We start from the raw sequence: 7,557 nt of genomic DNA, 5'->3' as shown, positions 1-7,557 counted from the left end.
AGAAGTCTTCATTTAGTGTTTTACTTTGCTGGGGCAAGGTGTGTGGAAACGTGACTAATCTTTGTAAGTCTTAACTTCTTCATCTTTAAAATGATCCCAGGGCTATCTACTTCAGAACTTTGCTGTGGGAATTGAAGTAACTTTTATCAAGAATGCAAGATGGCTTGTGCTTTGTGGTCCAATGGGAATTGCAAAGAAATTACATGGGTTTATGGTCAAGAATTTGACCCATCTACTTTGCCCAAACTAAGAAGAAGCATTTGTTTAACAAAATGTTATTAAATTCTTCCCATATGCCAGATTATATAATGTAGGTTTGAGTCGATTCCTAAAGTGGGAAATCTAATATTCATGGTGGTATCTCGTGGGGTAGACCGCCCGAGCTGTAGGAAGATGTTTGCATGAGCTGGCACATCTTTAGGTCATGTCCCTGCACTCAGGATACAACAAGACCCAGAAGAAAGACATATTCTAAAAGGTGGAGAGGACAAATTGACTTTTGAAAACACATTAGGCCTTATGCATAATAGAATTCAAATCATTGATCTACAGTTGGGAGCCATACAGACAGGAAGCAATAATGTCAGGAAATCAAATGCTTAAATAAAATTGGATCTAAATGGACCAAAAGTGAGTGTTTCTCAAATGGATCTAAAATGCCTCGTACCGGGACTTTGAACAAACATTTGGGGAATTGGCCAGAGCAGAGAATCTGCAGATGTTTTCCATATACACAGTATATATTAAATAGCTGAGTGAACTCGAGAATTCAGGAAATGCTCCGACATATAGGGAAATTATTAAGTGGAGAAAAATCTGTTTGCTTTCCTGACACCCTGCCTCTTGTCTAAATCAATTATGAACATTCATCTAACCCACCCGTATAGGTCACAGAAACTCATACTGATCAGAACTCTCAGAAAGTCTGGAAACTGAGAACTATTAGCTAAGCTTTTATCATTAATTGTTATGCTTCCTTTTTTCTCTTCCAAGCTTTTATTGGGAAAATTTCCCCAAAGCTATAATTACACTGAATAATGACAGAACTTATTTAATGAAGCAGAGAGCAGAAACTTTTTGAGATAGCAAAATTTGCAACGAATTAAATATTAATGAAAAATAGTCTGTCACAGAATCCATTTTTTTCCACATTCATTTTATCTCATATTTTCATTTAATCTCCAGAAAGTCCAATCATCATTTATATTAGAATTAATGAAATAAAAAATGTATGAATAATTTCCGGACTTTCCCAAGAGCAGTTTTTCTGTACCAATTAAGAATATGAATGAAAAAAGAGGTTAAAATCACTGTTGAGAACCATACATTTCTGGATTATTAAAATCAATGCTATCAAGTGACCATCGCCATGAAGATCATAGCCTTTATTCCTGTGTGTGTTTCCAGTAGCTGATTTTTTTTTTAAGGTTTTTATCCAGTTTAGTCATAAAGTTCTGATGTTACATATGGGTAGCATCTCGATCCAAGAGACATTCCATGAATTACCCAGATACTTATTTCCTGGGGTAAGGGTACACTAGGGTACCCATTCCCCTTTATTTTAGTTCTGTAAATACCACACATAACACCCAAGCTTTGTTATCAGAGAGCGATATGAATGTTTTTAAATATCAGAAAGCATATGTATATATAAAAGTTCCATGTGAGATGTGATTAACTAGAACATTTATCCAACGGAATACTCCTGCTTCATACAGTATTGTAACACCCATGGCCCTGGGTTGAAAACTAAATATGATGTTCCCAGTTTGAATTAAATACTATTTCCTCTTTGTTCCCATAGTATTTGTGCATAGTTCTTTTGCTCAGTAATAATTCACCTAAGGTGCCGGGTAATGTGGCAGATATTGAGGGTATAGAGATTTAATGAGAGATTGACATGGTCTGTCTCTCTTTCTCTCTCTCTCTCTCTGCAATATCAAGTTGGGTAGGCAACATATGGTAACTAGGGATTGAGGACAAAACGTATGTGGGAGCTTCAGGCGCAGAGATCCTAATTTCAGCGTGAATGTCAAGCCTTGCCAGGGTTCAGGGACTTCCTCTGTCAGCTCAGCTGAACAGGCATGCTATCTCAGGTGTTCCGTCACCGCAGGTTTCACTAAGTGTGAGTTCCTAGGAGATCGGAATTCTATTTGCCTTGTTTCCTACAGGTTCCCTAGTTCGTAGAAGAGTGTGTGGCATAAGACAAACCAAATAAGTATTCTTAATGACTTATCCAGAGTCATTTCCTATAACTTTTGGATTTACAGAGGGCCTTCTTTCTGCCAACTCAACCTTGCTTATTTCTATGTTGTCTGTATTTATCAGTTAATATTTAACATAGAAATGTACGTAGTTATTTATTTATAAGTAAGTTCAGTTATTTATGCTATACCTGAATTTGTCCAAGTGGAACCATTTGTCCTTAACTATAAGGGGTCACCAGAAGCAAGCAATATTCCCACGTAACCACCGATAACGCACTAGGAAAGTGGCTGGAGCCACCGGCCTGCAGTCGTTGCCGACTCGAGATAAACAGGGCACAGCAATATTGGCTGGAGAATGAAGACAGCTGGCATCACGTTTTACTAGTTTGGGGACAGAAGGCTAACAATGGGACATAGAACTTTGAAAATGTTTCTAAATTGCTTCCAGAAAAGGTAAGGCAAGATGTGTTCCTTCTTAAAAATCTCATTAGATAGAAGTAGATTTAACTATTCCCTTACAACCACAATGCATGCATAGAGCATTGTGTTTTAAAAAATCCCCCAGATGCTGTCACGATCTTTCACTGCGCATTGTGATGTTAGCGTCTTATCGTTTCCCGTGCTCACATATGGAAATCATCTTGGCATTTTTAAGAGTATCGAGGCCTAGAATATTATTTGCGCTCTGTTAGGTGCTGTTCCTAATGCCTGCATTACTTCTGCTCATTTTGCGTTTTACTTTTTCTAAACCTATTTACTCCACTCCCTTAAATACCCTTCAAGGTCATGTTTCAAACCAATTCTTGTATTATCTGTGTCAAAAGCCTCCCTCACTCCCTGAGGCAATTCAGTTCGATTTCATGTAATGAATTGATTTAGAGAGTATACACTATGTGCCAGGCATTTTGCTGGGCGCTGAGGATGTCACGTAAAACAGAACACACATGATCCCTGCTCCCACGGAGCAACAGAGAACCTTCTCCAAAGACTGGGATCAAGTGTGGGGCTAATACAATCACATACCTACACAGCGAGATTATTACCAGGGTCAAATGAGTTCAACAACAAAACAACACGCACCATTAGTGAAAGAAGAAGGAATGAAAATAAAAACTCATCTTCTTCATACACACACACCGTCACCTTGGTGTGACGGGTCCTCAGCCTCTGTCCTACCCACTTCTCTGCCTCCTCATCCATTCACATAAGAAATAGACTCTCCTGAGGGAGGGTTAATGCTCAGGTCCAGCTTTTACAAGATGGAAGGGCTGAAGCTCAATGAGGATAGAAGGACACGACCCCTGGGAGGTGGGTGTGGAGTCTGGGGACCTCACGGCAGTTTCTCTTCAGCAAGAGCTCCCAATATCAGCTTAGAAATTCAAATTTGGGACGTACTGGATGCTTTTTCCGAGACCCTGGTCACTTGGGTAATCTTATCATCAGCAACACAGGGACCCAGAAGAGAAAGAAATACCGTCTTCAAAAACGGGAAGGAAAAAAATACCACCAACCCAGAATTGTATTCCCTGTAAAAGTATCACTCAATATTGAGAACAAAATGATTATATTTTCGTATGTAAGAGGGCTTCAAGATTTTCCTACACACAGTGGTCATTAAAGATATTTCTAAAAGATATACTTTAGGAGGATGACAAGTGAACCAGGGTAAAAATAACAATAGGAAGAGGTTATTGAAATTAGTAAGTCATGTCAGAAGCTAGTGATTATAAAAGTAACTATTTTATATCAAAAATGTAAAATGAAAATGCTGGATAACAGTGGTAAATTTGTGATGCTCAATGAACATTAAAGCATAAGATAGTATCTGTGCTCTAGAAAAAAGAGGAATACGCCATGTTATGTAGACATTAGACATTTTTTTTCTTTTTGAGAGAGAAAGAGAGAGAGAACTCAAGCAAGGAAGGGACAGAGGGAGAGAGAGAGAAACAGAGAGAGAGAGATAGAGAGAGAGAGAGATTGAGAGAGAGAGAATGTTAAGCAGGCTCCTTGCTCAGCACAGAGTCTGACATGGGACTCAATCTCACGACCCTGGGATCATAACCTGAGCTGAAATCAAGAGTTGGACCCTTCACCCACTGAGCCACTTAGGAGCCCCTAGAAATTTTTGTAAAAGTATAAACAAGCATGTGCGTTTAAAAATTAAGAATGATGAGGGTGAAATTAGGATGACGATTACAGATGGCCAGGCACTAGAGAAGACAAATTTTTTCAGTCAAAATTAATCAGGGAATGCAAAACTTACCATCAATACAAAGTAAGGCTGGAAAGGAGAAACAATATAAATGCTGGTTCACGGAAAACACTCTGGTAGAAGACGGTGGACAGCTTGGACCCCAGGTCTCCGATGAGACCAGTGGAAAGGCTAGGGCTTTTCTTAATGATGAATATTCAAGGAAGCAAAACAGCAGTGGGGGCCAACGTCCTGCCACATGAACTTGCTGCTGGGTGTCAGCCCCTGCTGTGGCTGGGGAAGGGGCTGTGCCTCCCCAGTCATGCAGGTTAAAAGCCTTAGAGCCCAAGAGGTGAAGGGTCCCCCCTTGCAGACTGACACCCAGTCGTAACAGATCCCTGTGTACTGCCCCCAGAGCGATTGGGAACGGGTACCTGTGAAAGTGAATTTTACGTGTCAGCTCGGCTGGGTCCGGGTGCCCGGATACTTGGTCAAACATTATTGTGGTTGTTTCTGTGACAGGCGTTGGATGAGATTAACAGTTAAATCAGTGGACTTTGAGGAAAGCAGGCTGCTTTCCATTGTGTGTGTGGGCCTCATCTAATCAGTAGAAGGCATGCATAGAACATAGACTGACTTCCCCTGAGCAACAAGGACTTCTGCCCACACTGCAACATTGGTTCTTCCCTGGGTCTCCAACTGGCCAGTCCATCCAGCAAATTTTGGACTTGGCAGTCTCCATAATCATGTGAGCCATTTCCTTAAAATAAATCTCTCTCTCTCTCTCTCTCTCTCTCTCTCTCTCGATACACACACACACACACACACACACACACACACACTTCTCCTATTTCTATGAGTTTCCCTTACTAATACTTTTCCTAAGTATGGTGTGTTTGCTTTCTCTTTGCTCAAAAATAGAGAACATGTTGTTTATCAACACAATTAGAGTCTAGTCCTTTGCACAAACCAATAAAATACGCATAACTTTGGCAATATTTAAAAAAAGAAAAAATGTCATTGATAAACAGTATTAAAAGCAAAACAAAGGGCAGCAAAACAGAAAGAGTAAAGATCTAAAATTCATAAGAAAATACTCTGAAAAAACTTTGTGCCAAAGAATTTCTAAATTTAGATAAAGCTGATATTCTTCTAGAAATGAATCATACATGTATTTTTTAAAAAGAGAAGACATCTGGGGCGCCTGGGTGGCTCAGTCAGTTAAGCATTTGACTTCGGCTCAGGTCATGATCTCGCAGTTTGTGGGTTCGAGCCCCGCGTCGGGCTCTGTGCTGACAGCTCAGAGCCTGGAGGCTGCTTCGGATTCTGTGTCTCCTCTCTCTGTTCCTCCCCTGCTCACGCTTTGTCTCTGCCTCTGTCTCTCTCTCTCTCTCTCTCAAAAATAAATAAAGATTAAAAAAATTAAAAAAAAAAGAGAGAAGACATATGAGTAAGCCTATACCTATTACGAAATTAAATAGGTAATCGAAGTGTTTCTTACCAAGAGACTCCAGGCTCACACGATTTCCAGGCGGGTTTAACTGAACTTTCAGAGAAGGGGTCATCCCCATGCTAACCCAGATGATGTAGAGAATAAAACAAGAGAAGAGTTTTCTAACTTATTTGATTAGCCAGTGTAATTTCAGTGCCAAGACAAGAAAAGAAAATTCTGGTCACATATACACATAGATTAAAAATCCTCACTATATATTAACGAATCAAATCTGTTAGTGTATACAATAGCATTAGTTTTATTTTCCTTAAATTGTTGTTAGCATATTCATGTTGCAGTGAACGATGATTATTTCAGTGGCGGGAAAGACAGACACTGCATAATAAGCCTGCGGGTGGAGGAAGGTGTCGAGACATTAAGAGATAGCATCTAACCTAGTCTGCGGCGTCAAGAGGGGATGATAGGCCCGTGGTTAAGAATGGAAGGGTTATTGAGGACGTTGAACTATAACGGCATTCGAGGCCGAGGGGGCAGAGAAACACGTGCATCGAGAGCTCATGACAGCTTGGAGTCACCGTTAGCTGTTGGCCATGATGAGAGTCGGGCAAGAGACTTGCTTGGCGGTGCGATCTGCTCCACGGAGGGTCCCCTGTCCTGGGCTGGTTCCTACCCTGGGCTGGTGTTCTCAACTGACGTCCTCGTTAAGGCTGTGTGTGCTCCCATTTTCCTCGTGAACTCTCAGTATCCCCTTAGCTGGGGCGGATGCGACGCTGTTTATTCTGTCTGCGAGTCAGGAGTGTTTCCCCATGAACCCAGAACAAGATTGGTCTTCCCTTTGCCTGCTCTGGGCCTCGTCTTCCCTTTGCCTGCTCTGGGCCTCGTCTGCGGTGGGTCCTCAACACCTCTGCGGCGACTGACGGATGGCGCTTTGGCAAAGAGCAGGGTCAGAAACCAGAAACGGACTGCTCTGTGAAAGGCTGGAAGAGTTTGCAACGAAGAATGAGGCGTGCAAGCAAGCTGACTCACATCTTTAAAGAAGCGATGGGTCACCGGGCGGGTGGGGGGCTCAGCTCTCCTTCTGATGAGCAACATGTCTGCGCAGAGCGAGGGGTCTGGATTTGGAGTCAGAGCCTCAGCTCGGGCACGACGTGTTGCCGGGTCGACGGGTGACCTGGGACCACTCGCAGAAACATTCCGAACGACGGTTTCTCACCTGAAAATGGAGAAGGGACATGCTTCACGTGGTTGCCATAAGGACCACACAAAACACTGTCTGTGCAAGTGCTTTAAAATCTGCAAGTGGTTACTGCCACTTCATTACGAAGCTTGCCTGGTTTAGGCTGGAAAGACAAAACACACTGAAAAACAAAATCCAAACGACGCAAAAAAAAAAAAAAAAAGGAAAGAAACAAAAAACGAAACAAAACAAAAAAACCCCCCAAACGAAAAAAAAAAAAAAACCCAAACACAACAACAACAACAAAAACTAACAGAAAACAGGAAACGATGTCAGGCATAAAACCTTGGCATACTTTCCACACGGAGAAGCATTTCCCATAAAGGAATATATATAACCGAGTGACTGGAAAGCCTCAGGAAAGTTCCATTTCCTCTCCTTCCTTTCTTAGCTCTGTTTGGCATTCAGGAATAGTTGCCGTGAGCCCTGTGAGGACTCATTAGCCCCCCGTAAGGAGAACTTGCCCCGA

The sequence above is a fragment of the Leopardus geoffroyi genome, chromosome A3 (assembly GCF_018350155.1).
Source record: "Leopardus geoffroyi isolate Oge1 chromosome A3, O.geoffroyi_Oge1_pat1.0, whole genome shotgun sequence".
Taxonomy (NCBI): domain Eukaryota; kingdom Metazoa; phylum Chordata; class Mammalia; order Carnivora; family Felidae; genus Leopardus; species Leopardus geoffroyi.
The sequence above is the reverse complement of the archived record's forward strand: the minus strand, read 5'-3'. Positions refer to the sequence as shown.